The sequence below is a fragment of the Oncorhynchus gorbuscha genome, unplaced genomic scaffold (genome assembly GCF_021184085.1).
Source record: "Oncorhynchus gorbuscha isolate QuinsamMale2020 ecotype Even-year unplaced genomic scaffold, OgorEven_v1.0 Un_scaffold_2034, whole genome shotgun sequence".
In the NCBI taxonomy this organism is placed as follows: Eukaryota; Metazoa; Chordata; class Actinopteri; order Salmoniformes; family Salmonidae; genus Oncorhynchus; species Oncorhynchus gorbuscha.
This window is the reverse complement of record NW_025745028.1, coordinates 75,935-96,730: the sequence shown is the minus strand read 5'-3', so window position 1 is coordinate 96,730 and position 20,796 is coordinate 75,935. Positions and strand designations below refer to the sequence as shown.

The 20,796-nt window shown below is 43.9% G+C and overlaps 6 non-coding genes across 6 annotated transcripts; all 6 read right to left on the bottom strand.

The window, feature by feature from the left end:
• Window positions 1–16,520: 16,520 nt before the first annotated feature.
• Window positions 16,521–16,602, bottom strand: trnal-aag. Its single transcript has one exon. It is a non-coding gene; the product is annotated as a tRNA-Leu (tRNA).
• Window positions 16,603–17,337: 735 nt separating this feature from the next.
• On the bottom strand, window positions 17,338–17,419 carry trnal-aag. The gene has a single exon. It is a non-coding gene; the product is annotated as a tRNA-Leu (tRNA).
• A 735-nt stretch (window positions 17,420–18,154) lies between these two features.
• Window positions 18,155–18,236, bottom strand: trnal-aag. Its single transcript has one exon. It is a non-coding gene; the product is annotated as a tRNA-Leu (tRNA).
• Window positions 18,237–18,974: 738 nt separating this feature from the next.
• On the bottom strand, window positions 18,975–19,056 carry trnal-uag. The gene has a single exon. It is a non-coding gene; the product is annotated as a tRNA-Leu (tRNA).
• Window positions 19,057–19,790: 734 nt separating this feature from the next.
• On the bottom strand, window positions 19,791–19,872 carry trnal-uag. The gene has a single exon. It is a non-coding gene; the product is annotated as a tRNA-Leu (tRNA).
• A 737-nt stretch (window positions 19,873–20,609) lies between these two features.
• trnal-aag lies at window positions 20,610–20,691 on the bottom strand. Its single transcript has one exon. It is a non-coding gene; the product is annotated as a tRNA-Leu (tRNA).
• Between the last annotated feature and the right edge of the window lie 105 nt (window positions 20,692–20,796).

Sequence of the window (20,796 nt, the reverse complement as noted above, 5' to 3'; positions counted from 1 at the left end):
CCAGCGACTACAGGCTAAGTAACACTGCGTCGAGATCCAGGAGCCATGCTCGGCAGACACGAGCAGGAATTGTCTGCTGCTCGCCATGCCGTGCTCCAGAACCTAGGGTTAATAACCCACCTTGCTACTCCGGGCAGCCCACTGAGTGCCGCTCCTTTCTCACCCAGTGTGAGATTGTGTTCTCTCTCCAACCCAACACATACTCTAGAGAGAGCTCGGGTTGCTTACGTCATTTCACTCCTTACTGGCCGGGCCCGAGAGTGGGCACAGCTATCTGGGAGGCAAGGGCTGATTGTTCTAACAATTACCAGAACTTTAAAGAGGAGATGATTCGGGTTTTTGACCGTTCAGTTTTTGGTGGGGAGGCTTCTAGGGTCCTGGCTTCCCTATGCCAAGGTGATCGATCCATAACGGATTACTCTATAGAGTTTCGTACTCTTGCTGCCTCTAGTGACTGGAACGAGCCGGCGCTGCTCGCTCGTTTTCTGGAGGGACTCCACACAGTGGTCAAAGATGAGATTCTCTCTCGGGAGGTTCCTTCCAGTGTGGACTCTTTGATTGCTCTCGCCATCCGCATAGAACGACGGGTAGATCTTCGTCACCAGGCTCGTGGAAGAGAGCTCGCATCAACGGTGTTTCCCTGCTCCGCATCGCAACCATCTCCCTCCTCTGGCTCTGAGACTGAGCCCATGCAGCTGGGAGGGATTCGCATCTCGACTAAGGAGAGGGAACGGAGGATCACCAACCGCCTGTGCCTCTATTGCGGATTTGATGGACATTTTGTTAATTCATGTCCAGTAAGAGGCCAGAGCCCATCAGTAAGCGGAGGGCTACTGGTGGCGCTACTACTCAGGTCTCTTCATCTAGATCTTGTACTACTATGTCGGTCCATCTACGCTGGACCGGTTCGGGTGCTACATGCAGTGCCTTGATTGACTCTGGGGCTGAGGGTTGTTTCATGGACGAAGCATGGGTTCGGAAACATAACATTCCTTTCAGACAGTTAGACAAGCCTACGCCCATGTTTGCCTTAGATGGTAGTCATCTTCCCAGTATCAGATTTGAGACACTACCTTTAACTCTCACAGTATCTGGTAACCACAGTGAGACTATTTCTTTTTGATTTTTCGTTCACCTTTCACACCTGTTGTTTTGGGTCATCCCTGGCTAGTATGTCATAATCCTTCTATTAATTGGTCTTGTAATTCTATCCTATCCTGGAACGTATCTTGTCATGTGAAGTGCTTAATGTCTGCCATCCCTCCCATTTCTTCTGTCCCCACTTCTCAGGAGGAACCTGGCGATTTGACAGGAGTGCCGGAGGAATATCATGATCTGCGCACGGTCTTCAGTCGGTCCCGAGCCAACTCCCTTCCTCCTCACCGGTCGTATGATTGTAGTATTGATCTCCTTCCGGGGACCACTCCTCCTCGGGGTAGACTATACTCTCTGTCGGCTCCCGAACGTAAGGCTCTCGAGGATTATTTATCTGTGTCTCTTGACGCCGGTACCATAGTGCCTTCTTCCTCTCCGGCCGGGCGGGGTTCTTTTTGTTAAGAAGAAGGACGGTACTCTGCGCCCCTGCGTGGATTATCGAGGGCTGAATGACATAACGGTTAAGAATCGTTATCCGCTTCCCCTTATGTCATCAGCCTTCGAGATTCTGCAGGGAGCCAGGTGCTTTACTAAGTTGGACCTTCGTAACGCTTACCATCTCGTGCGCATCAGAGAGGGGGGACGAGTGGAAAACGGCGTTTAACACTCCGTTAGGGCATTTTGAGTACCGGGTTCTGCCGTTTGGTCTCGCCAATGCGCCAGCTGTTTTTCAGGCATTAGTTAATGATGTTCTGAGAGACATGCTGAACATCTTTGTTTTTGTCTATCTTGACGATATCCTGATTTTTTCACCGTCACTCGAGATTCATGTTCAGCACGTTCGACGTGTTCTACAGCGCCTTTTAGAGAATTGTCTCTACGTAAAGGCTGAGAAGTGTTCTTTTCATGTCTCCTCCGTTACTTTTCTCGGTTCCGTTATTTCCGCTGAAGGCATTCAGATGGATTCCGCTAAGGTCAAGCTGTCAGTGATTGGCCCGTTCCAAGGTCACGTGTCGAGTTGCAGCGCTTTTTAGGTTTCGCTAATTTCTATCGGCGTTTCATTCGTAATTTCGGTCAAGTTGCTGCCCCTCTCACAGCTCTTACTTCTGTCAAGACGTGTTTTAAGTGGTCCGGTTCCGCCCAGGGAGCTTTTGATCTTCTAAAAGAACGTTTTACGTCCGCTCCTATCCTCGTTACTCCTGACGTCACTAGACAATTCATTGTCGAGGTTGGCCTTCAGAGGTAGGCGTGGGAGCCATTCTATCCCAGCGCTTCCAGTCTGACGATAAGGTTCATCCTTGCGCTTATTTTCTCATCGCCTGTCGCCATCTGAGCGCAACTATGATGTGGGTAACCGTGAACTGCTCGCCATCCGCTTAGCCCTAGGCGAATGGCGACAGTGGTTGGAGGGCGACCGTTCCTTTTGTCGTTTGGACAGACCATAAGAACCTTGAGTACATCCGTTCTGCCAAACGACTTAATGCCCGTCAAGCTCGTTGGGCGTTGTTTTTCGCTCGTTTCGAGTTTGTGATTTCTTACCGTCCGGGTAGCAAGAACACCAAGCCTGATGCCTTATCCCGTCTGTTTAGTTCTTCTGTGGCTTCTACTGATCCCGAGGGGATTCTTCCTTATGGGCGTGTTGTCGGGTTGACAGTCTGGGGAATTGAAAGACAGGTTAAGCAAGCACTCACGCACACTGCGTCGCCGCGCGCTTGTCCTAGTAACCTCCTTTTCGTTCCTGTTTCCACTCGTCTGGCTGTTCTTCAGTGGGCTCACTCTGCCAAGTTAGCTGGTCATCCCGGTGTTCGAGGCACTCTTGCGTCTATTCGCCAGCGATTTTGGTGGCCGACTCAGGAGCGTGACACGCGCCGTTTCGTGGCTGCTTGTTCGGACTGCGCGCAGACTAAGTCGGGTAACTCTCCTCCTGCCGGTCGTCTCAGACCGCTCCCCATTCCTTCTCGACCATGGTCTCACATCGCCCTAGACTTCATTACCGGTCTGCCTTTGTCTGCGGGGAAGACTGTGATTCTTACGGTTGTCGATAGGTTCTCTAAGGCGGCACATTTCATTCCCCTCGCTAAACTTCCTTCCGCTAAGGAGACGGCACAAATCATTATCGAGAATGTGTTCAGAATTCATGGCCTCCCGTTAGACGCCGTTTCAGACAGAGGCCCGCAATTCACGTCACAATTTTGGAGGGAGTTCTGTCGTTTGATTGGTGCGTCCGTCAGTCTCTCTTCCGGGTTTCATCCCCAGTCTAACGGTCAAGCAGAGAGGGCCAATCAGACGATTGGTCGCATACTACGCAGCCTTTCTTTCAGAAACCCTGCGTCTTGGGCAGAACAGCTCCCCTGGGCAGAATACGCTCACAACTCGCTTCCTTCGTCTGCTACCGGGTTATCTCCGTTTCAGAGTAGTCTGGGTTACCAGCCTCCTCTATTCTCTTCCCAGCTTGCCGAGTCCAGCGTTCCCTCCGCTCAAGCGTTTGTCCAACGTTGTGAGCGCACCTGGAGGAGGGTGAGGTCTGCACTTTGCCGCTACAGGGCACAGACTGTGAGAGCCGCCAATAAACGCAGGATTAAGAGTCCTAGGTATTGTTGCGGCCAGAGAGTGTGGCTTTCCACTCGCAACCTTCCTCTTACGACAGCTTCTCGTAAGTTGACTCCGCGGTTCATTGGTCCGTTCCGTGTCTCCCAGGTCGTCAATCCTGTCGCTGTGCGACTGCTTCTTCCGCGACATCTTCGTCGCGTCCATCCTGTCTTCCATGTCTCCTGTGTTAAGCCCTTTCTTCGCACCCCGTTCGTCTTCCCTCCCCCCTCCCGTCCTTGTCGAGAGCGCACCTATTTACAAGGTACATAAGATCATGGACATGCGTTCTCGGGGACGGGGTCACCAATACTTAGTGGATTGGGAGGGTTACGGTCCTGAGGAGAGGAGTTGGGTTCCGTCTCGGGACGTGCTGGACCGTTCACTCATTGATGATTTCCTCCGTTGCCGCCAGGATTCCTCCTCGAGTGCGCCAGGAGGCGCTCGGTGAGTGGGGGGTACTGTCATGTTTTGTCATTTATTATCATGTCTTGTCCCTGTGCTTCCCATTCTATTCGTTTCCCTCTGCTGGTCTTATTAGGTTCTTTCCCTCTTTCTAGCCCTCTCTCTCCCCCTCCCTCTCTCACTCTCTCGCTCTCTCTTCTCTCTATCGTTCCGTTCCTGCTCCCAGCTGTTCCTATTCCCCTAATCATCATTTAGTCTTCCCACACCTGTTCCCGATCCTTTTCCCTGATTAGAGTCCCTATTTCTCTCCTTGTTTCCCGTACCTGCCCTGTCGGATCCTCATTTATAATTCACCGTGCTGTGTCTATGTTTTGCCCTGTCGTGTCGTGTTTCCCTCAGATGCTGCGTGGTGAGCAGGTGTCTGAGTCTGCTAGGTTCAAGTGCCTTCCCGAGGCAACCTGCAGTTCTCGATCAAGTCTCCAGTCTGTTCTAGTCTTTACGTGTAGTATTATGCTTTTTGTTTTGTAAAGTTTATTCTGGATTAAATACTCTGTTTTCGCCAAGTCGCTTTTGGGTCCTCATTCACCAGCATGACACCTATACCAGAACGCTTGTTGCTAACGTGCGCTAATGTGACTAGAATGACGACGTAAGTACAGTTGAAGTCGGAAGTTTACATACACCTAAGCCAAATATATTTAAACTCAGTTTTTCACAATTCCTGTCATTTAATCCTAGTAAAATTCCCTGTCTTAGGTCAGTTAGGATCACCACTTAATTTTAAGAATGTAAAATGTCGGAATAGTAGAGAGAATGATTTCTTTCAGCTTTTAGTTCTTTCATCACACTCCCAGTGGGTCAGAAGTTTACATGCACTCAATTAATATTTGGTAGCATTGCCTTTAAATTGTTTAACTTTGTAATGAATTTCCTCCTCTTCTTCCGAAGAGGAGAGGCGAAACGGATCAGAGGACCAATACGCGGCGTGGTAAGTGTCCATGGTTCTTTTAATACGTTAAGGTACACATGAACAACTGACTACAAAAAAACAAGAAATGTGAAAACTCAAAACAGTCCTATCTGGTGCAAAGACAGAGACAGGAACAATCACCCACAAACACACAGTGAAACCCAGGCTACCTAAGTATGATTCTCAATCAGAGACAACTAATGACACCTGCCTCTGATTGAGAACCATACTAGGCCGAAACATAGAAATACCCAAATCATAGAAAAACAAACATAGACTGCCCACCCAACTCATGTCCTGACCATACTAACTAAATACAAAAACACAGGAAATAAAGGTCAGAACGTGACAAACTTGGGTCAAACGTTTCAAGTAGCCTTCCACAAGCTTCCCACAATAAGTTGGGTGAATTTTGACCCATTCCACCTGACAGAGCTGGTGTAACTGAGTCAGGTTTGTAGGCCTCCTTGCTTGCACACGCTTTTTCAGTTCTTCCCACACATTTTCAATGGGATTGAGGTCAGGGCTTTGTGATGGCCACTCCAATACATTGATTTTGTTGTCCTTATTAAGCCATTTTGCCACAACTTTGGAAGTATGCTTGGGGTAATTGTCCACTTGGAAGATGCATTTGCAACCAAGCTTTAACTTCCTGACTGATGTTGAGTTGAGTTGAGTTTATTTTATTTTTACAGGGACAGTGCACATTAATCAGCCTTTCAGTAAAAGTGCTGGTTTTAGCCAGCCGGCTAATTTTCAACCGCAGTCCCTGGGCAGGTTATTAAAAACAATTACAATATAGACAATAGCAACATAGGACAAGCAATACATAGCATACAGACAGAGCAACATAGAACAAAAGGCAGCAAGACAAAATTCATAAAAGCAACAAAGTGTTTCCACACCTCACAAGCTACAGACAACAGACAACATGGAAAGCGGCAACACACAGCTAGGGACCATGTTCACAAACCTGATTGACCTTTAGCCATGTCTTCAAGCATTTTGTGAAAGTTTGATGTGTGGTGCAGTTACAGTGGGGAGAACAAGTATTTGATACACTGCCGATTTTGCAGGTTTTCCTACTTACAAAGCATGTAATTCTGTAATTTTTTATCAGAGATACACTTCAACTGTGAGAGACGGAATCTAAAACAAAAATCTAGAAAATCACATTGTATGATTTTTAAGTAATTAATTTGCATTTTATTGCATGACATAAGTATTTGATCACCTACCAACCAGTAAGAATTCCGGCTCTCACAGACCTGTTAGTGTGATTTTCTAGTTTTTTTTTCTCATTTTGTCATAGTTGAAGTGTACCTATGATGAAAATTACAGGCCTCTCTCATCTTTTTAAGTGGGATAACTTGCACAATTGGTGGCTGACTAAATACTTTTGCCCCATTGTGTGTCTCACCACCTGGATTCGGTCTTATGAAGCAAAATTTGAAATGGTGTTTTTACATTGGTGGTAAAGTAAAGTAAAGTTAAGATTTGGGCAGTGGCAGGCTGACTCTTTATCTGTGCCTGAAAAGGAAAATGTATATCCAGAGTGTGGAGAACATGGGCACTCTTTTTCTTACCGCAGATGAGGTATTTGAAACAATGATTGGATTGTCATAAAGGTTCACTAGATTGTGTAGTAACATGTAATTACATTAAGAAATAGTTTCTGTGCAACATAACATCAATTGTAGCATTGACCTCCATCTCAATGTGCAGGCCTGAATTTATGCTCTCTCACTAATGGAAGACTATCTGGTATTCTTGTACAACCCAGCACTAACACACTTCACACACTTCACATTTCTTGGAACACACTTGTGTTTTCTCCATTACTGATCCACACACCCACGCAGGCACGCACACACACTTCTTCTACTACTGTATTCATGAATTGAACTGCTTCGTAAAGGCCTTTGGCCTAGAAAGATCAGCGTTATAGTGCCCGTGACCACCAGGGCCTCCAGTGACTGACTCTTCGTCTTCCTCATCCTCAGCACTTTTTTGTCGATCTCTCTCTTTTATGTCTCTCACTACCACATGTGGTTTTATTGGATGCTGAAAATTGCCCTTTTTTAATAACCATTCATAGTTTATCCGTAGCTGTGAGGCGGGGGAGCGCGAGGGAGGGATGGAGGAAGAGAGGGGGAGCGAAGCCACATGAGCTAGGGATGACAATCTTCTTGCTTTTCTGCCCTCCTTTCTATTTCTTTCTCTGTTTACATGTTCATGCAGTATATAAGCATAAGACTCTGAATAATAAAACAAGGTGACAAAGTCCACAATGAATGGACATCAGCCTCTGAGCTGCTTACTTTTTATGGCCAAACCACACTCTGTCTCAAGTTAACTATGTAACTTCTCCCCACCTGAGACTGGGGTTCAATCCCCACTCCAACCCTTCATACTGTTTCTCCCACCTGCCTGTTTACTCCTCTGTGATTTAATTACCGTCTAAAATAAAGTAACAATTTTTTAAAAAATTAATGACATTGTAATGAAATGCATTCTATAATGGTTGAGAAATGACTATTGTTGCATTCACTTGTATAGAAGGGATATTTATTATTTTATGTAAAGACTGTCATATATTTACTCCAGGCCCTGCTGGGAGATTGAAGTAAGTAAGCATTTCACTGTTGTATTCGGCGCATGTTACAAATAAAATGAGATTTGATGGTATTTAGGCCCCAAACTATACAATGTCAGTTAGGAGCTATTTCCACTGTAGGGTCCAAAATGTCTTTCTTTTTAGCGGGGAAAAAGTGGGGGACAGTGGAGGAGAGAGATATAAGTGTCTGGGGCCTTGGAAGGTCGAGAGCTGAGCTATTCTTCCTCGCTCTCTATCTCTCTCCTCTATTTTCTATCTTCTCTCATTCGCTCCTCTCTTTTTTTCTCTATTTTTTTTATATATATCTATATACTCTCTCACCCCTCTCTCCTTTCATACTCTCTCAGTCCCTCTAACTTTGTAATATCCTCCTATAGGCAAAATGAAGTGAAAAAAACACTATGGATGGCGGATTGATCTCCCCTGAGATAGAGAAGAGAGAGAATGTGTGTGTATACTGTATGTGTGTGTCAAAAAGACAGTGTGTGTTTCTCTCTCTCTCTTTCTCTGTGTGTGTGTGCCATCTAGTTAATGCCACTCTGTTGTCAGGGGTGGGAGTATGGATAACAGCTTGGACTTATTGGGCCTTCCTCTCCATTTGTGGCACCCATCAGGTTGCCTTTCCTCCTTTTATTTCTCTCTCTCTCACACACACACACACACACACACACACACACACACACACACACACACACACACACACACACACACACACACACACACACACACACACACACACACACACACACACACACACACACACACACACACACACACACACACACACACACACACACACACATATATTCAAATCATTGAGAGAGAGGGATCGTTTTCTGCTATCCATCATCATGTTTTCTCTCCTCTCCCCATACTATCCCAAAGTCCCTGTCATTTCATTGGGCCCTGGCAGTGTGGCCGGGTGGTACACAGAAATTCTATTACCCGTGGGTCAGAGCCCAAGTCCCGATCCATCGTGGTTTACTGGCCCAACAGGCTCATGGCTAAGGGCTAGCCGGGGCTAGTGGTGTCGCGGCGGCCTGGGCTGCTTCCGAACGGGTCGGCTTATCCCTAAAGCTTCCACCAAGGTGCGTATCCCACCAGGAAACTTGAAATGAAGTGTTTTACATAGCTGGGGAAGAAAGAAAATACACACCTCAAGATGAAAGAGAAAATAGAGTGGGTTGAGAGAGAGGTACAGTCACCTTTCGGGGGAACTGTCAAAGAAAGTTTTGTATTTCTTTTCTTCTAATCGGTCAGATGTTATCAAGAGAGGTGGGGTTGCTGGTGATGTTACTTTTCATGGCCAAGGGGCAGAAATAACAGGCATCTGTGTGTGTGTGTGTGTGTGTGTGTGTGTGTGTGTGTGTGTGTGTGTGTGTGTGTGTGTGTGTGTGTGTGTGTGTGTGTGTGTGTGTGTGTGTGTGTGTGTGTGTGTGTGTGTGTGTGTGTGTGTGTGTGTGTGTTGGAACAGCTGGCAGGCCATGACTTATACATGAGGGCGAAAGGAGGGTTGTGAGCCAAGTGAGAACATTGCTTACTTCAGAGACCACCATCTCTCCCTCCCTCCTAATTATTACTACAATAATGCAACAGACTTTCATGTAGGCATGTTGTTTGCTTAGAGTATTACATAATTCACCTGTGTGTCACAATGTGCATTGGTTGGGAATATTAATTAAGGATTAGCCCATTTCTTTCAATTTTCACCTAAAATGACATATCTAAATCTAACTGCCTGTAGCTCAGGCCCTGAAGCAAGGATATGCATAGTATTGGTACCATTTGAAAGGAAACACTTTGAAGTTTATGGAAATGTGAAAGAAATGTAGTAGAATATAACACAATAGATCTGGTAACTGATAATACAAAGTAAAAACAATATATTTTTTAAATGCAATAGAAAGGCCATAATGTATTATTCCAGTCTAGGTAATTTTAGATTTTTGCCACTAGATGGCATCAGTGTATGTGTAAAGTTATAGACTGATCCAATGAACCATTTACATTTCTGTTCAAAATGTTGTATCAAGACTGACAAAATGTGCCTAATTTGTTTATTAATAACTTTTCATCTTCAAAATTATGCAATCTCCTCAAACAATAGCATGGTATTCATTCATTGAAATAGCTCCTGTAAACTGGACAGTGCAGATAGATTAACAAGAATTTAAGCTTTCTGCCAATAGCAGATATGTCTATATCCTGGGAAATGTTCTTGTTACTTACAACCTCATGCCAATCGCATTAGCCTACGTTAGCACAACGGTCCCGTGGAAGGGACACCGATCCCGAAGAAGTTTTAATTAATTAAGGTCTCAGTAGACACTGTGGTCTCTGAGGACTAGCAGACACTGTGGTCTATGAGAACAAGCAGACACTGTGGTCTATGAGGACTAGCAGACACTGTGGTCTATGAGTAAGTCTACTAGCAGACACAGTGGTCTATGATGACTAGCAGACCCTGTGGTGTATGAGTAAGTCTACTAGCAGACACTGTAGTCTATGAGTAAAGTTACTAGCAGACACTGCGGTCTATGAGTAAAGCTACTAGCAGACACTGTGGTCTATGAGTAAGCCTACTAGCAGACACTGTGGTCTATCTGTAAGCCTACTAGCAGACACTGTGGTCTATCTGTAAGACTACTAGCAGACACTGTGGTCTATCTGTAAGACTACTAGCAGACACGGTGGTTTATGAGGTCTAGCAGACACTGTGGTCTATGAGTAAGACAACTTGCAGAAACTGTGGTCTATGAGTAAGACAACTTGCAGACACTGTGGTCTATGAGTAAGTCTACTAGCAGACACTGTGGTCTATGAGTAAGACAACTTGCAGAAACTGTGGTCTATGAGTAAGACAACTTGCAGACACTGTGGTCTATGAGTAAGTCTACTAGCAGACACTGTGGTCTATGAGAAAGACTACTGGCAGACACTGGTATATGAGTAAGTCTACTAGCAGACACTGTGGTCTATGAGAAAGACTACTGGCACACTGGTATATGAGTATGTCTACTAGCAGACACTGTGGTCTATGAGAACGATTACTAGCAGACACTGTGTTCTATGAGTAAGACTTCCAGCAGACAGTGTGGTGTATGAGTAAGACTACTAGCAGACACTGTGGTCTATGAGTAAGACTACTAGCAGAGACTGGTCCATTAGTAATAGCAGACACTGTTATCTGTGTAAGATGACTAGTAGACAATGTGGTTGATGAATAAGACTACTAGCAGACACTGTGGTCTATGAGAAAGCCTGCTAGCAGACACTGTAGTCTATGAGTAAGACTATAATCAGACACTGTGGTCTATGAGTAAGACAACTAGCAAACACTGTGGTCTATGAGTAAGACTACCAGCAGAGACTGGTCTATTAGTACTAGCAGACACTGTTGTCTGTGTAAGATGACTAGTAGACAATGTGGTTGATGAATAAGACTACTAGCAGACACTGTGGTCTATGAGAAAGCCTGCTAGCAGACACTGTAGTCTATGAGTAAGACTATAATCAGCCACTGTGGTCTATGAGTGAGACTGCAAGCAGACACTGTTGTCTATAAGGTCTACCAGACACTGTGGTCTATAAGGTCTAGCAGACACTGTGGTCTATGCGTAAGACTACTAGCAGACACTGTGGTCTTTGAGGAAGCCTACTGGCAGACACTGTGGTCGATGAGTAAGACTACAAGCAGACACTGTGGTGGTCTATGAGTAAGTATACTAGCAGACACTGTGGTCTATGAGTAAGACTACTAGCAGATACTGTCGTTTGTGAGAACTAGCAGACCCTGTGGTCTATGAGTAAGACTACTAGCAGACTTTGTGGTCTATTAGTAAGACTACTAGCAGACACAGTGGTCTATGAGGACTAGCAGACCCTGTGGTCTATGAGTACGACTACTAGCGAACACTGTGGTCTATGAGAAAGACTACTAGCATACACTGTGGTCTATGAGTAAGTCACCTAGCAGAACATGTGGTCTATGAGTAAGTCTACTAGCAGACACTGGTCTATGAGTAAGATTACTAGCAGACACTGTGGTCTATGTGGACTAGCAGACCCTGTAGTCTATGAGTAAGACTACTAGCAGACACTGTGGTCTATGAGTAAGATTAGTAGCATACACTGTGGTCTATGTGGACTAGCAGACACTGTGGTCTATGATTAAGTCTACTAACAGACACTGTGGTCTATGAGTAAATCTACTGGCAGACACTGTGGCCTATGAGTAAATCTACTGGCCTATGAGTAAATCTACTGGCAGACACTGTGGTCTATGAGTAAATGTACTGGCAGACACTGTGGTATATGAGTAAGACTACTAGCAGAGACTGTGGTCTATTAGTACTAGCAGACACTGTTGTCCGTGTAAGATGACTAGTAGACAATGTGGTCTATGAAAAAGACTACTAGCAGACACTGTAGTCTATGAGTAAGACTATAATCAGACACTGTGGTCTATGAGTAAGTCTACAAGCAGACACTGTGGTCTATGATTAAGACTACTAGCAGACTACTAGCATACACTGTGGTCTGTGAAGTCTAGCACACACTGTGGTCTATGAATAAGACAACTAGCAGACACTGTGGTCTATGAAGTTAGCAGACACTGTGGTCTATGAGTAAGAAACTTGCAGACACTGTGGTCTATGAGTAAGACTGCTAGCAGACACTGTAGTCTATGAGGTCTATCAGACACTTTGGTCTATGAGGTCTAGCAGACACTGTGGTCTATGAGTAAGTCTTCGAGCAGACACTGGTCAATGGGTAAGACGACTAGCAGAGACTTTGGTCTGTGAGGACGAGCAGACACTTTTGTCTATGAGTAAGCCCCTAGCAGACACTGTGGTCTGTGAGTAAGACTAGTAGCAGACACTGATATCTATGAGTACGTCAACTAGCAGACACTGTGGTCTATGAGTAAGACTACTAGCAGACATGGTGCTCTATGATTAAGACTACAAGCAGACACTGTAGTCTATGAGGTCTACCAGATAATGTGGTCTATAAGGTCTAGCAGACACTATGGTCTATGATTAAGACTACTAGCAACACTGTGGCCTATAAGTAAGTCTTCTAGCAGACACTGTGGTCTATGAGGAAATTCTAGGGACAATTGGGAGGCCTGCGTCTTGTGACTGTAGCGTATGTGTAGGTATGTACGGCAGCACCAAATCCGAAAGATAGTTAGGAGCAAGCCCATGTAATGCTTTAAAGGTTAACAGTAAAACCTTAAAATCAGCCCTTGCCTTAACAGGAAGCAAGTGTAGAGGCTAGCACTGGAGTAATATGATCAAAGGTTTTGGTTCTAGTCAGGATTCTAGCAGCCGTATTTATCACTAAATGAAGTTTATTTAGTGCTTTATCCAGGTAGCCGGAAAGTAGAGCATTGCAGTAGTCTAACCTAGAAGTAACAAAAGCATGGATTAATTTTTCTGCAACATTTTGGACAAAACATTTCTGATCTTTGCAATGTTACGCAGATGGAGAAAAGCTGTCCTTGAAACAATCTTGATATGTTTGTCAAAAGAGAGATCAGGGTCCAGAGTAACGCCGAGGTCCTTCACAGTTTTATTTGAGACGACTGTACAACCATCAAGATTAATTGTCACATTCAACAGAAGATCTCTTTATTTCTTGGGACCTAGAACAAGCATATCTGTTTTGTCCGAGTTTAAAAGTAGAACGTTTGAAGCCATCCACTTCATTATGTCTGAAACACAGGCTTCCAGCGAGGGCAAATTTGATTGAAATGTACAGCTGTGTGTCATCCGCATAGCAGTGAAAGTTAACATTATGTTTTCGAATGACATCCCCAAGAGGTAAAATATATAGTGAAAACAATAGTGGTTCTAAAACGTAACCATGAGGAACACCGAAATGTACAGTTGATTTGTCAGAGGACAAACCATCCACAGAGACAAACTGATATCTTTCCGACAGATAAGATCTAAACCAGACCAGAACTTGTCCATGTTTACCAATTTGGGTTTCCAATCTCTCCAAAAGAATGTGGTGATCGATGGTATCAAAAGCAGCACGAAGGTCTAGGAGCACGAGGACAGATGCAGAGCCTCGGTCTGACGCCATTAACTCTTGAAGCTAGGGTGCACTATTTTTATTTTTGGAAAAATAACATTCCCAAAATAAACTGCCTATTTCTCAGAACCAGATGCTAGAATATGCATATAATTGACAGCTTAGGATAGAAAACACTCTAAAGTTTCCAAAACTGTAAAAATATTGTCTGTGAGTTTAACAGAACTGATATTGCAGGCGAAATCCTAAGAAAAATCCAATCAAGTAGGGACTCTTATTTTGAATCCACTGTCTTTCTATGCATCCCTATTGCCCATTGAAAGGATATCAACCAGATTCCTTTTTCTGTGGCTTCCTAAGGTGTCTACAGCCTTTAGACATAGTTTCAGGGCTTTATTTTCAAGAATGAGCGTAAACGTCCACATTGCGTAAGTGGTCAGTTGTTGGCTCTCAGTGTGATTTTTGCGCTAAACAGAGAGGTAGCCATTTTTCCTCCCGGTCCTAGTGAAAACCCAACTGTCCCGGTTGATATATTATCGAATAGATATTTGAAAAACACCTTGAGGATTGATTATAAAAATCGTTTGCCATGTTTCTGTCGATATTATGGATATATTTTTTATTTTTGTCTGTGTTTCCGGTGGATTCCTAGGCATAACGTATCAAACTAACGGAGGTATTTGGATATAAAAAATATCTTTATGGAACAAAAAGGAACATTTGCTGTCTAACTGGGAGTCTCGTGAGTGAAAACATCCTAAGCTCATCAAAGGTAAATGATTCATTTGATTGCTTTTCTGATTTTTGTGACCAAGTTACCTGCCGCTAGGTGTACATAATGTTTTTCTAGTATATCAATAAACTTACACAAACGCTTGTATTGTTTTCGCTGCAAAGCATAATTTCAAAATCTAAGACGATTAACAAAAAGGCTAAGCTGTGTTTCGCTATATTTCACTTTGATTTCATGAATATTCATATTTTCTAGTAAGATTATTTGACCGTTGCGCTATGCTATTTAGCGTAGTTGATAACAATTATCCCAGATCCGAAGGGGTGGTTCCAAGAGGTTTCAAGTTCATTTACCACATTCACAATTGCAGTCTCAGTGCTATGATGGGTTCTAAAACCAGACTGAAGCATTTCATATACATTGTTTTGTCTTCAGGAAGGCAATGCTTTGCCGCGCAACAGCTTTTTTCTAACATTTTTGAGAGGAATGGAGATTCGATTTAGGCCGATAGTTTTGTATATTTTCTCGGTCAAGGTTTGGCTTTTCAAGAGAGGCTTTATTACTGCCACTTTTAGTGAGTTTGGTACACATCTGGTGGATAGCGAGCCATTTATTATGTTCAACATAGGAAGGCCAAGCACAGGAAGCAGCTCTTTCAGTAGTTTAGTTGGAATAGGGTCCAGTATGCAGCTTGAAGTTTTAGAGGCCATGATTATTTTCATCATTGTGTCAAGAGATATAGTACTAAAAGACTTGAGTGTCTCCTTGATCCTAGGTCCTGGCAGAGTTGTGCAGACTGAGCTTTGGAGGAATACGCAGATTAAAGATTTTCTTTAATTTGCTTTCTAATGATCATGATCTTTTCCTCAAAGAAGTTCATGAATTTATTACTGCTAAAGTGAAAGTCATCCTCTTAGGGAATGCTGCTTTTTAGTTAGCTTTGCCACAGCATCAAAAATACAATTTTGGATTGTTCTTATTTTCCTCAATTAAGTTGGAAAAATAGGATGATCGAGCAGCAGTGAGGGCTCTTCGATACCACACGGTACTCCTTGGTGGTCTGATAGTCCAGGATTATGAGGAAAAACATTAAGATCCACAACATTTATTCCATGGGACAAAACTAGGTCCAGCGTATGACTGTGAGAGTGAGTGGGTCCAGAGACATGTTGGACAAAACCCACTGAGTCGATGATGGCTCCAAAAGCCTTTTGCAGTGGGTCTGTGGACTTTTCCATGTGAATATTAAAGTCACCAAAGATTAGAATATTATCTGCAATGACTACAAGGTCTGATAGGAATTCAGGAACTCAGTGAGAAATGCTGTATATGGCCCAGGAGGCCTGTAAACAGTAGCTATAAAAAGTGATTGAGTAGGCTGCATAGATTTCATGACTAGAAGCTCAAAAGAAGAAAACGTCATTTTTTTTTTTTGTAAATTGAAATTTGCTATCGTAAATGTTAGCAACACCTCCGCCTTTGCGGGATGCACGGGGATATGGTCACTAGTGTAGCCAGGAGGTGAGGCCTCATTTAACACAGTAAATTCATCAGGCTTAAGCCATGTTTCAGTCAGGCCAATCACATCAAGATTATGATCAGTGATTAGTTCATTGACTATAATTGCCTTTGAAGTAAGGGATCTAACATTAAGTAGCCCTATTTTGAGATGTGAGGTATCATGATCTCTTTCAGTAATGACAGGAATGGAGGTGGTCTTTATCCTAGTGAGATTGCTAAGGCGAACACCGCCAGTTCTCTGGACAGCTCGGCCACAGTACCCACTGTTAAAATGGACTGCTTGGTCGTCGCACAGACCATCACAACTTTCCTTTTTTCCAATCAAGGATTTGATGTGAACAACCACCGGTAGGAGGTGCAACTGCCACCGCGGGAGCACAGGACTTGGTGGCTGGTTGGTTAAGGCGATGGACTACACTATTGAGTTGGAACCCCATCCGTGACACACAACATTGCTTATTTTCTCCCTTGCATGGGCGACATGAAAGTAAAAACCCTGAAATAAAGAAGAACATGTGATAGCTTGCGCAAATCAAGCTCAATAAAGATGGCAGTGGTGGGATTTGAACCCACGCCTCCTTAGAGACTGGAGCCTTAATCCAGCGCCTTAGACCGCTCGGCCACACTACCCAGCTCTGGCAAACTATTCACACTTTCTCGTCAGTTACCTAGAGCGTCTGCACTTCCTTGTATTTTAGTCTTCTTTTTCATTTTCTTCTTTAAAATCTTTATGTATCTCATGTTGCTCTTGCGTCCTTCATCTTTTTTGATTCTCTTTTTAAAAATCTTAATTTATCTGATGTTGCTCTTTCTTCCATCGTATAAACTTAGAATTAGTTTCTGCTTTTCTGTCTGAAGCAGATTGAATTAGAAAAACATGGCAGATAATTGCAATAACAGACTCGGGATTTAGGGTAAAGGCTGGATTCCCTTTATTTGTCCGGTGTCCTTGGTGGCCTTGTTTGAAATTACATTACAGTTTTCTGTTGAGAAAAAGTTGCAGCGGTGGACTTTGAACCCACACCTCCGAAAGACTGGGTCCTTAAATCCAGTTCTCTGGACAGCTCGGCCACAGTACCCACTGTTAAAATGGACTGCTTGGTCGTCGCACAGACCATCACAACTTTCCTTTTTTCCAATCAAGGATTTGATGTGAACAACCACCGGTAGGAGGTGCAACTGCCACCGCGGGAGCACAGGACTTGGTGGCTGGTTGGTTAAGGCGATGGACTACACTATTGAGTTGGAACCCCATCCGTGACACACAACATTGCTTATTTTCTCCCTTGCATGGGCGACATGAAAGTAAAAACCCTGAAATAAAGCAGAACATGTGATAGCTTGCGCAAACAAGCTCAATAAAGATGGCAGTGGTGGGATTTGAACCCACGCCTCCTTAGAGACTGGAGCCTTAATCCAGCGCCTTAGACCGCTCGGCCACACTACCCAGCTCTGGCAAATTATTCACACTTTCTCGTCAGTTACCTAGAGCGTCTGCACTTCCTTGTATTTTAGTCTTCTTTTTCATTTTCTTCTTTAAAATCTTTATGTATCTCATGTTGCTCTTGCGTCCTTCATCTTTTTTGATTCTCTTTTTAAAAATCGTAATTTATCGTATGTTGCTCTTTCTTCCATCGTATGAACTTAGAATTAGTTTCTGCTTTTATGTCTGAAGCAGATTGAATTAGAAAAACACGGCAGATAATTGCAATAACAGACTGGTGAATTAGGGTAAAGGCTGGATTCCCTTTATTTGTCCGGTGCCCTTGGTGGCCTTGTTTGAAATTACATTACAGTTTTCTGTTGAGAAAAACTTGCAGCGTTGGACTTTGAACCCACACCTCCGAAAGACTGGGTCCTTAAATCCAGTTCTCTGGACAGCTCGGCCACAGTACCCACTGTTAAAATGGACTGCTTGGTCGTCGCACAGACCATCACAACTTTCCTTTTTTCCAATCAAGGATTTGATGTGAACAACCACCGGTAGGAGGTGCAACTGCCACCGCGGGAGCACAGGACTTGGTGGCTGGTTGGTTAAGGCGATGGACTACACTATTGAGTTGGAACCCCATCCGTGACACACAACATTGCTTATTTTCTCCCTTGCATGGGCGACATGAAAGTAAAAACGCTGAAATAAAGCAGAACATGTGATAGCTTGCGCAAACAAGCTCAATAAAGATGGCAGTGGTGGGATTTGAACCCACGCCTCCTTAGAGACTGGAGCCTTAATCCAGCGCCTTAGACCGCTCGGCCACACTACCCAGCTCTGGCAAATTATTTGCACACTTTCTCGTCAGTTACCTAGAGCGTCTGCACTTCCTTGTATTTTAGTCTTCTTTTTCATTTTCTTCTTTAAAATCTTTATGTATCTCATGTTGCTCTTGCGTCCTTCATCTTTTTTTTGATTCTCTTTTTAAAAATCTTAATTTATCTGATGTTGCTCTTTCTTCCATCGTATAAACTTAGAATTAGTTTCTGCTTTTATGTCTGAAGCAGATTGAATTAGAAAAACATGGCAGATAATTGCAATAACAGACTGGGAATTAGGGTAAAGGCTGGATTCCCTTTATTTGTCCGGTGTCCTTGGTGGCCTTGTTTGAAATTACATTACAGTTTTCTGTTGAGAAAAAGTTGCAGCGGTGGACTTTGAACCCACACCTCCGAAAGACTGGGTCCTTAAATCCAGTTCTCTGGACAGCTCGGCCACAGTACCCACTGTTAAAATGGACTGCTTGGTCGTCGCACAGACCATCACAACTTTCCTTTTTTCCAATCAAGGATTTGATGTGAACAACCACCGGTAGGAGGTGCAACTGCCACCGCGGGGGCACAGGACTTGGTGGCTGGTTGGTTAAGGCGATGGACTACACTATTGAGTTGGAACCCCATCCGTGACACACAACATTGCTTCTTTTCTCCCTTGCATGGGCGACATGAAAGTAAAAACCCTGAAATAAAGCAGAACATGTGATAGCTTGCGCAAACAAACTCAATAAAGATGGCAGTGGTGGGATTTGAACCCACGCCTCCTTAGAGACTGGAGCCTAAATCCAGCGCCTTAGACCGCTCGGCCACACTACCCAGCTCTGGCAAATTATTCACACTTTCTCATCAGTTACCTAGAGCGTCTGCACTTCCTTGTATTTTAGTCTTCTTTTTCATTTTCTTCTTTAAAATCTTTATGTATCTCATGTTGCTCTTGCGTCCTTCATCTTTTTTTGATTCTCTTTTTAAAAATCTTAATTTATCTGATGTTGCTCTTTCTTCCATCGTATAAACTTAGAATTAGTTTCTGCTTTTATGTCTGAAGCAGATTGAATTAGAAAAACACGGCAGATAATTGCAATAACAGACGTGGGAATTAGGGTAAAGGCTGGATTCCCTTTATTTGTCCGGTGTCCTTGGTGGCCTTGTTTGAAATTACATTACAGTTTTCTGTTGAGAAAAAGTTGCAGCGGTGGACTTTGAACCGAACCTCCGAAGACTGGGTCCTTAAATCCAGTTCTCTGGACAGCTCGGCCACAGTACCCACTGTTAAAATGGACTGCTTGGTCGTCGCACAGACCATCACAACTTTCCTTTTTTCCAATCAAGGATTTGACGTGAACAACCACCGGTAGGAGGTGCAACTGCCACCGCGGGAGCACAGGATTTGGTGGCTGGTTGGTTAAGGCGATGGACTACACTATTGAGTTGGAACCCCATCCGTGACACACAACATTGCTTCTTTTCTCCCTTGCATGGGCGACATGAAAGTAAAAACCCTGAAATAAAGCAGAACATGTGATAGCTTGCGCAAACAAACTCAATAAAGATGGCAGTGGTGGGATTTGAACCCACGCCTCCTTAGAGACTGGAGCCTAAATCCAGCGCCTTAGACCGCTCGGCCACACTACCCAGCTCTGGCAATATTTTCACACTTTCTCATCAGTTACCTAGAGCGTCTGCACTCCCTTGTATTTTAGTCTTCTTTTTCATTTTCTTCTTTAAAATCTTTATGTATCTCATGTTGCTCTTGCGTCCTTCATCTTTTTTTTGATTCTCTTTTTAAAAATCTTAATTTATCTGATGTTGCTCTTTCTTCCATCGTATAAACTTAGAATTAGTTTCTGATTTTATGTCTGAAGCAGATTGAATTAGAAAAACACGGCAGATAATTGCAATAACAGACGTGGGAATTAGGGTAAAGGCTGGATTCCCTTTATTTGTCCGGTGTCCTTGGTGGCCTTGTTTGAAATTACATTACAGTTTTCTGTTGAGAAAAAGTTGCAGCGGTGGACTTTGAACCAACACCTCCGGAAGACTGGGTCCTTAAATCCAGTTCTCTGGACAGCTCGGCCACAGTACCCACTGTTAAAATGGACTGCTTGGTCGTCGCACAGACCATCACAACTTTCCTTTTTTCCAATCAAGGATTTGATGTGAACAACCACCGGCAGGATGTGCAACTGCCACCGCAGGGGCACAGGACTTGGTGGCTGGTTGGTTAAGGCGATGGACTACACTATTGAGTTGGAACCCCATCCGTGACACACAACATTGCTTCTTTTCTCCCTTGCATGGGCGACATGAAAGTAAAAACCCTGAAATAAAGCAGAACATGTGATAGCTTGCGCAAACAAACTCAATAAAGATGGCAGTGGTGGGATTTGAACCCACGCCTCCTTAGAGACTGGAGCCTTAATCCAGCGCCTTAGACCGCTCGGCCACACTACCCAGCTCTGGCAAATTTTCACACTTTCTCATCAGTTACCTAGAGCGTCTGCACTTCCTTGTATTTTAGTCTTCTTTTTCATTTTCTTCTTTAAAATCTTTATGTAT